Below are 7500 nucleotides of genomic sequence, written 5' to 3'. Positions count from 1 at the left end.
TAAATAAATCATCGTATGCGCAATGGTTTCATAACTTGTTACTTTAGGTTTTACCAAACCAAGAGAAAAACAATCGACTAATAAACGAACGGATACATATTCAAGTAAATATTGCATTATTTCGGTCAGAACGGGATCTAGCCCACAGCGCCGTCCCCGTATTATTTCAATTTGACTCGGCTTTTTCTATTGAAATCTTAACTCACCATGAAGATTCACCGTCGTGAAAAAAAAAAAAAAAAAAATGTCTCTTTGAATAAAAGCCTCTTTGAAGTCTGTGTGAAAATATGCAACGCTTTCATCAATTGCTGCCCATGTAATTGGAGTGTAAAGCTGGAGTATATGTGTGTGTATAAGCGATACAAAAGGAAAGACAACAAGTTATCGCAATGAGATTCACTAAGAGAATTAAAATTAGTTTAAGCTGGTGACGTTTGAGTCATTTTAGGATCGTGCATATTTTTAACATTTAGGCATTTTCGATTAAATCATACCTAATTTCTATTCTCTAACGTAGAAATATTTTTGTTCCTACTAAAGCGTAATTTAGGAGGTCTTTTAGCTTTGCGTCATACACAGTTTATTCAAAATACTGACAACTTACAAGGCATTTCGGTACAAATATTAAGGTCTCTTCTGATAATTATAATTATGATTATTATTTTTCATAAAAAATGGATTTCTGACAAGTTTTACGAAATCACAAAATGACCACATTGATTGATGACTAATCATAAATGAAACGTCATTTCAAATACAATAACACCGTTTCCATCGAATTGGCTTGGCTGGCGAAAGCACAAAAAGAGGAAAGAGTCTACGTCCTTATAAAACCCAAATCATCCCAAATATTAATTTTGTACAAAGTATAGTAGCAAACATTTAAAAATATGGACAGAACCTTACAAAAAATTACTGTTCACACAAAGACATCAAAACGTCATCATTTACAACTGTACAGGTTTAATAATTAAGCACTTTGGTTCAATAATACAAAAAAAGAAATGATTCACCGATTAAAAAATAAATTAAAAAAGATATTGAAATCAAAAGCGGGATTTACAAAATAATACAGTGACATGCGTACGTTCGGTACACTATTTCGAAACATGGACACTGGGGACGTGTTTTATATCGACTGGTGGTTAGGCAGTGACATTAGCTGTCAGAGGGCCAGTGCATCCTTCAGTAAGGCAGTAACAGTGAACAAGCCTGCTCTTTGAACTGACTCACACAGGCGTCGTCAGCCTGTGGTCATCCAGTCCAAAACGGACTGTCCAAACTAGATAAGATGTCAAAGTCATTTCAGACACTTTGCCAAAACAATATTGCAGGGCGAGCATTTTGCTAGAAGGCGTCCCTCCGTTCAGGATTGCCGTACGTTGGCCCCTCTGCATGGCCCGGTGTGGATGCACCGCTTGGTGGGGTCTGAGGGCCACTGGCACCGGAGCTGTGACACACGTACCATTCGCTTAAATTGGCCGGCTGGGACGATGATGAGAGAGGCTCAGAGAGCGCAGAGGGAGCTGGCTCCCTTCCCAAGTCCGATGAAGGAGAAACGAGAGATGGAGTCGATGATTCGTAACCAGAACTCGGAGGTGGAGACTTGCAGTGCACCTTCATGTGTTTTCTCAATGAGCTGGGATGCGTGTACGATTTGTCACAACCTCTGACTTTGCAGTTGTACGGCTTATCGCTAGTGTGTACGTGGGAATGCTTTTTCCGGTCACTGCTGTTGGCGAACCGTCGGTCACAGCCGTCAAACTCGCATTTGAAAGGCTTTTCACCTAAAACGACAGAACAGTTGTGATAATGGTCAGTACAGGTCCAAGCACACCATTACATTGAGCACACAATCAAATATCCTGCGCATTAGTCTAACGCATGTCAGGGTAAATCGGGTCACATGAGCCCCATGATATCGTGATTATCTTTTTACTGCTCTGTCTGCTTTCATGGCAGGTCCCTTGTGACTGGGACTCTCAGACAGCAATGATTTCTTTTCACAATTACAGATTATTAAGCATTCGTTCTTTAAAGCGTGCGCTCTCGTATAGTTTCATTTACCGTCGGAATGTAGAGCATGAAGATCTCATAAAATATATCGGATCCACTGTCTAAACTGCTATTAGGCCTGTCCCTCTGTAACCATAATAGCTGCTGGAGGAGGCAGCCAGGCAATAGAAATGTTTGAATTAATTACATTTAATCACATCACGCTTATTTCCGAAGGACATAAGCTCCAGGAGTTTATAAGACTGCGTAATTGCTGCTGTCTAATTACAGTTGCTTGCTGAATATCAATTTGACCTTCAGCTGTTGGGCCGAGAAAGCCAATCAAGAATATTAGTGTACTACAAGAAAGCAGAAAGGAAGAGACCCTTGGGAAACCATATCCATAACCAAAGATTCGAATACCGCCCAAGCAAGAAAATAATGCGGCTGCCCCCGGAAATGTCCCACAGAAATAATGCATAACGTTGCTTAGAGATCATAACTGAAAGATTCTTATCTCAGATGTAGTTACCAGTCAAACGTTAAGCAGCTTTACTGATTATGCCAACGCTATTTGCAATGAAAAAAAGAAGAGAAAAAAAAGAAAAGAAAAGAAAATGTTAATAATAAAAAAATATATAAATAATAATAAATAAATCTTCCAGAGTCCACAAAGCATTCAAAATAACAGAAATAACTATGCAAACCTCACGCATTTTTATTAATGTGTTGCATTTATTATTACATATAAAGTTTATCATGTGAAGTCACATTTGATTAGCACTTTGATACAGACTTGTTGCATGCGGTCAATCTTTTTGAAAGTTCTGACAACAGAAATATATGGAAATAACTTCAACATATTGCCTCTTGGTGCAATTAATGACGTTTTGGACAGTTTATTTTAAGGCTAACTGGAGCACACACACACACACACACACACACACACACACAAAGGAAGAAGAAACAAAATACAGTGTAAGCAATACAAGACACTATCTAAAATGCTAGTATGCCCCTGTAGATCGTTCTGAAGGTTTAACCGAATACGTGAACTAACGAGTGTTTGTGGTTTCCAAAATGTAGCAAAGGAGTAGCTTATAACAGGTTGCAAATTGTCTATAAATGTGTACCATTTATAGTAACTGTAATATAAACAGAAGATGATAAACCTATGAAAAATAATTTGGGCATTTTAACATAAAGCAGTATCCTATCTCTTCATCTCTTATTTATTATTATTATTATTATTATTATTATTATTACTTTCTACAGCAGACCGAACTGTACTCAGTAGGCCCCAAACATGTGGATGTGCTGCAAAGCTGTAAGCAATCGGATGAAGAAAAGAACACATGATTGTTTTTCACAACACACATGATTTAGAAAAAGCAAGTCAATAAAAAAAAACAGTAACACTCCAGAGTGCTCCACCTTTTGCTCCCCCCGTTCTTTTTTTTTAAACCTGACTTATTGTAATAATATATATATATATATATATATATATATATATATATATATATATATATATTATATATATATATATATATATATATATATATATATATATATATATATATATTAAGTACATGTAGCCTATTAAAAATCATAAAATAACAGTGACAATAATGATAATGGTGCCAGTGTTCCGCGAAAATTCTTTCGGATAAGCCACTACATATATTATTTCTAGATAAAACCTCTTGAAAACCAACCTTCTTAAAAGCGGATTTTTCGACAATCGCTGCCCCTGTTCAGCTTGCAAGCTAGCTCACGTCATTAATAAACTAGTTGCTGTGCATTGATTAGTTTACACTTTCAGCAGTGCTGTATATCCAGTAACTGAATAGTTATGAGTTCCTAGTATTTAACTGAATTGTCCTAAGGGACGAGAAATGAAGCCACTGACCTGTGTGCGTCCTCTTGTGTATTTTCAAGTTTTCCGATCGGGCAAATACTTTTCCACAGCCGGGGAACGGACACGGAAACGGTTTCTCCCCGGTGTGCACTCTGATGTGATTCACAAGTTTGTACTTTGCTTTAAACGGCTTCCCCTCTCGTGGACACTCTTCCCAAAAACAGATATGGTTCGCTTGCTCCGGTCCTCCGACGTGCTCCACCGTCACATGTGTCACTAGCTCGTGCATGGTGCTGTAAGTTTTGGAGCAACGTTTCTTCGCCGAGTGCTCGGGCTCCTGCCACTTGCAGATGAGCTCTTGCTTGATCGGCTGCCTCATGTAACGGAAAAACGCGCCAGCTCCGTGGTGGTGATGTGCGCTGAGATTCATGTTCAGATTCAGCCCGCCGTATCCGTGCAGAGGAGAAGCAGCAAACGGGTCTGCCCTGGAGCTCGCTACTTGACTCAAATGATCAGAACGAACGTACATTTCGGCAGGTATTCCTAACCTTATTTGTCCGTTCAAGGCTTGGCCACCTGGTGCTCCGGTAGATGCCTGCTCGTGATGAAGTCCAGGGAAGAGCGTATGGTTCCCAGGGTCGGGGTGATGACCATAGTGTCCCGGATAGCTACCTGTTGTTGAGACAAACATTCCGTGGTGAGAGGCTGAACCAGAAGTCTGATCGGTCAGCACGGGCATGGCTTGAGCTGTCAGATCTCGGCGAATGAGGAAGTCCCTACCTGCGGATAGCGCCTGGGCCGTGTGAGACATAGAGTACGGGACCGTTGCCGCCTGCACCGGGCCAAAAGCTCCCGTTTGACTGGAGACCACTTCACTGTGGCCTGCAATATGATGATTGTGGTGGTGATGGTGGTGGGATAATGATGGGTTGGGCTGATTTTGAGGGCCGCGGAGTGCCCCATGTGTTCTGGCCCGAATGGACTCGGCCCCAGGCGGGGTTCCGCAGTCATCTCCCCAGGGTGCGAGTGAGCCATTGAGTGTGGATGGCTGCTGAACCCCGGGAAGCCTGTCACGCTCTGAGGGGTATGGTGGTGATGATGGTGATGGTGGTGAGCCCCTGCCAAGTCAACTAATCTCAGCGTCGTGTTCCGTTTGGAAAACGCGGGGTCCATCACAGGGCTTCCCAAAGCATCCACGCTCATTACTCCCAATTTTAGAATAACTTGACAGCAGGCAAAATAATAATAATGATGATGACAAATATATTTTAATCGCTTTGAAGAATACAGAAGAAGAAAAAAAAAATAATAATAAAAAAAAAAAAACTTCCCCTAAAGTTTAGTTGCTATCTCAGTGCCTACGTGGAATCCCATTCGGTTGAGAGGCAGCAGCAGGACGCTTTGATATACTGAATAGAGATTCATGGTAGGCGCTGCAGCCCGTGGAGCCAAACAATCACCGAGCGCTCTAATTGGTCAGAGCTCTGTGATTGACGTCACTCGTGACAGTTTCCAATGCGAAGAAAAATGTTTTAGTGACAGCAAACAGAGAGCGCGCATGCGCCGAAGCTTAGGCAGCGGATGAAGAAAAGAAAAAAAAGTTTTTGTCACGCAAAGGTTATTGTACTTTCAGCTGCAATCCCGAAGTTACATCGAAGCAATGTTACATTTCTTTATGTCACAGCTGTTGAAAATCTGCGACTGCGCTTTAGCAGCTTACCGCAACAAGTAAACCGAAAGTGGACTTGCATCCAATACAAATGCGACATAGGTTCTGTCTAGTAATCCGCTAAAGAAGAAGCTCCATAATAAACATCGAACACGGCGGTTTAGTACAAAGTTTAAGTTTTTAGTTGCATGCTGCTTGCCCAGAGTCTGTTTTATCTGTATTTAACCCTTTTGTTTAGAGAGGAGATAGAAAAGATTCCTCCTTTCTCTCTCTCTCTCTCTCTCTCTCTCTAACGGTGCTTATATGTCGTCATGGGATCACTGTCTTGTGAAAAGCGCGAGGGTCGCCTATTGTCCGGAGGAGAAAAAAGTAACGCAAAAGACCTGTTGTTATGATCGGGGGGTAATTTTCGGCCTCAGTTGTTCAGCGGCGGCGGATCAGGCACACAGGAGGTGGTGCTTCATCAAAAGTGTACAGGGCGGCAAAAAAAGTCTTGGCAAAATAGCTCGAATAGCTGTTAAATTAAAATCCTAACTCACACCTAATGCAGCCTTTGCGATGCGTCAAAGTTTATCTCACAGATTACTCACCGTTATTTAATAAACATGTTAACAGTGCACCTGTTATGAATACAGTACAATCATGAATCAACAAATAGAAACTTTTATAGAAAGCTTGAAAGTAAATGGACAGTCCCCACCTCATGAAAACAGCCTCAAGAGTTTTTAGTACCTTGAACTTTGCCCAGAAGAAGGCATTGCACGCGAATGTTAATATTTCAAGAAATAACACTAACCTTGCAGATGTTGTCGGTGAATGTGCGTCTACGTGGTTAAGGTACTCCACAACAATTTACAGCAGGCAAGCTATTTTACAAAATAAATTAATGTTTTTTTTTTTTTTTTTTTTTTTTTACTATTATTATTTTTTTTGTGATTGGAATGAAGAATGTTCTAAAAAGTTTTAAAGTTATAAAGTTGTGACACTGTTTTACGAAGAGCAAACAAATATAGCTGCTTAATCAAAAATAGCATAAAGTTATAGTGTAGTTCTTAAAACTCCTCGAACTTGCAAATAAAAGTTAAATGCTACTGCTTGTTTCTTCGTATGGCATTGAATTGCAATTTTTTTTTTTTTTCAGTATGCAATGACATAAGCCATTAACAGGCTCTGTGTCAAAGCAGTTTAAATAACCATGAGGAGGTGAAAGAAGTCTTAGTGAATGGAATATTTCCGCCTCACACAATAAAAGTTTTAATACGTAATTCAAATATACAATGTTTACCGTAATTATACGTGAGAGTATGGAGACCACATTTAGATTGAATTAGTGCGATAAAAAAGGGAAACAGTTAACACCCTCACCCCAGACCACTTTATTTTTATTATTTATTTGTTTTCTTTATTATATATATATATATATATATATATATATATATATATATATATATATATATATATATATATATATATATATATATATATAATAGTAGATTTGTGATGGCAAGACTGCAAACTGCAAAATCTAATTTCACGGAATCATTACTTCATATGAAGGCCATTGTGATCGTTTTATGCATGTATTATGATGTCACATATGGATGGAAAACTTAGCCCAAAATCCACACATGTAATCTATTAATTAATATAATAAAAGCGTCACCCTAGACATTTCTTCAACTTCAGGCGACTTTATTTTAATCAGGGTCAAGACGCTTTCAATTATTTATGCAAATCAATTGGTATTCCTTTGAGAGAGGTCATGAATTGATCTGTCAGACGTGTAGTGACAAAGCCACACCATCAGTGTCATAAATAAGTAAACATTGTGTGAACTATGACGAAAACTGAAGATGTGGCTCAGGGTCGAATGGATCGCAGCTGCATTCTTTAGCCATTTCTCTAGCAATTAACGAAAAGTTTATTTCCAGCTACTTTTTGCTAGTAGAGGGGGATTATGACAAGATACAAAACGAGT

General features: G+C 39.4%; 1 pseudogene; it reads right to left on the bottom strand.

Moving 5' to 3' along the window:
* Positions 1 to 567: 567 nt before the first annotated feature.
* LOC113082452 (zinc finger protein ZIC 4-like) lies at positions 568 to 5582 on the bottom strand (annotated as a pseudogene).
* Positions 5583 to 7500: the final 1918 nt, after the last annotated feature.

Source organism: Carassius auratus, unplaced genomic scaffold (assembly GCF_003368295.1).
Source record: "Carassius auratus strain Wakin unplaced genomic scaffold, ASM336829v1 scaf_tig00036097, whole genome shotgun sequence".
Classification (NCBI taxonomy): domain Eukaryota; kingdom Metazoa; phylum Chordata; class Actinopteri; order Cypriniformes; family Cyprinidae; genus Carassius; species Carassius auratus.
This window is presented reverse-complemented; position numbering and strand designations above follow the sequence as displayed.